The following is a 1826-nucleotide window of genomic DNA, read 5'->3' on the forward strand; positions in this document are numbered from 1 at the left end:
TGTGTGTGTGTGTGTGTGTGTGTGTGTGTGTGTGTGTGTGTGTGTGTGTGTGCTGTCTGAGGCTGGATCCAAACCCAGGTCCTCCTGACTCTGGGGCCGGGGCTTTACTCACTGCACCACCTAGCCGCCCCAGGTGCTTTTTTCTTAAGAAGTTTATTTATGTCCCTAAGTCTCTGTTCTCTGAGCCCAGTGGAGGAAACTGAACATGTCTTTTTACAAGATCCCGGCAAGAGAGATCATTGGAAACTACACTGTTGAAGTTGATCTCTACACTGAAAAATGTCAGTTCTGAACTGCTGTTCCCAGCAGTGCTTCTACCAGTATCCATGAAACCTTGGGCCTTGGAGACAATGATAAGACCCGCTACTTGGGGAAAGGTGTCTCAAAAGAGGTTGAGCACATCAATAAAACTATTGCCCCGACCCTTATTAGCAAGAAATTGAATGTTGTGGAGCAGGTGAAGATGGACAAATTGATTATAGAGATGGAAGGCACTGAGCCTAGATCTAAACTTGGTGCAAATGCCATGTTGAGAGTGTCTCTGGCTGTTGGTAAGGCTGGAGCTGCTGAGAAAGGTGTCTCCTTGTACCGCCACATTGCTGCCCTCGAAAGCAATGATGAAGTCGTCCTGCTAGGTCCAGCCTTTAAAATGATTAATGGTGGCTCCCACACTGGTGACAAGCTGGCAGTGCAGGAGTATGGGATCCTCCCTGTTGGAGCACCAAACTTTAAGGAGGGCATGCCCATTGGAGCTGAGGACTACCACATAAGCAGAAATACGGACAGGACACCACCAACACGGGTGATGAGTGTGCCTTTGCTCCTAACATCCTGGAGAAGAAAGAAGCTGTGGAGCCGCTAAAGGATGCTCTTGGTGGGGCTGGCTATCCTGATAAGGTCATGATCGGCATGGATGCTGCTGCCTCCCAGTTCTTCCTGTCTGGACTTCCAATCTCCTGATGGTTCCAGCAGACACGTCTCCCCTTCTGAGCTTGGGGACCCCTACAAAGAGCTTCATCAAGGACTCTCCCGTGGTGTCTATTGAGGATCCCTTTGATCTGGATGACTGGGAAGCTTAGAAGAATTTCACTGCTAATGCAGGCATCCAGGCGGTAGGGGCTGATCTCACAGCGACCAATCCCAAGCACATTGAAAAGACCATGAACCTCTGTGATTGAATCTCTGCAGGCATGCAAGCTGGCCCAGTCCACTGGGTGAGGAGTAATGGTTTCCTATCATTCTGGGGCCACTGAAGATAGCTTCATTGAAGACCTGGTGGTGGTCTCTGCACTGGGCAGATCAAGACTGGTGCCCCCTGCCTATCTGAACATTTGGCCAAGTATAACCAGCTTCTCAGAATTAAGGAAGAGCTGGGCAGCAAGGCTAAATTTGCGAGAAGGAACTTCAGAAACCCTCAGGACAAGTAAGCTTTACGGCCAGGAGGCCTAAGAGCTCTCAGGAGCCTGTCACCTCTGTAGAAGTCTGCTCCTGTCCTAAGAATGAGCAGCACCAAGGACTGGACCAGTTTTGTTTTGGGGGCAGGGGACTCTGCTGCTTAACTTCCCTCTGCCCTCTACCTTTCTGTGATATTCTCACTGCTTCATTAGAACTGTCTTACACCAGAGACTGCCTGGTCATCAGGGTCTCTATGGACAGATCCTTATCATCTTGTGACTGGGGTAGAATGACCTCTTCTCACCCCCAACCCTGGTGTTGATGGGTGAAGCCATGTACTTGTGATGCAGCCCCATGAGCCCACAGGCCAGATTCATAGTGACTTCTATATGCAGAATAAAAGTATTCAGTAATCCAATCTTGCCGCCCCC

General features: G+C 49.8%; 1 pseudogene; it reads left to right on the plus strand.

Annotated features, from left to right (window-relative positions):
* The first annotated feature begins 205 nt into the window (after positions 1 to 205).
* On the plus strand, positions 206 to 1427 carry LOC138160741 (alpha-enolase pseudogene; annotated as a pseudogene).
* Positions 1428 to 1826: the final 399 nt, after the last annotated feature.

The sequence above is a fragment of the Petaurus breviceps genome, unplaced genomic scaffold (genome assembly GCF_028583685.1).
Source record: "Petaurus breviceps papuanus isolate PSGF00001 unplaced genomic scaffold, PetGlider_PUasm1.0 182, whole genome shotgun sequence".
In the NCBI taxonomy this organism is placed as follows: Eukaryota; Metazoa; Chordata; class Mammalia; order Diprotodontia; family Petauridae; genus Petaurus; species Petaurus breviceps.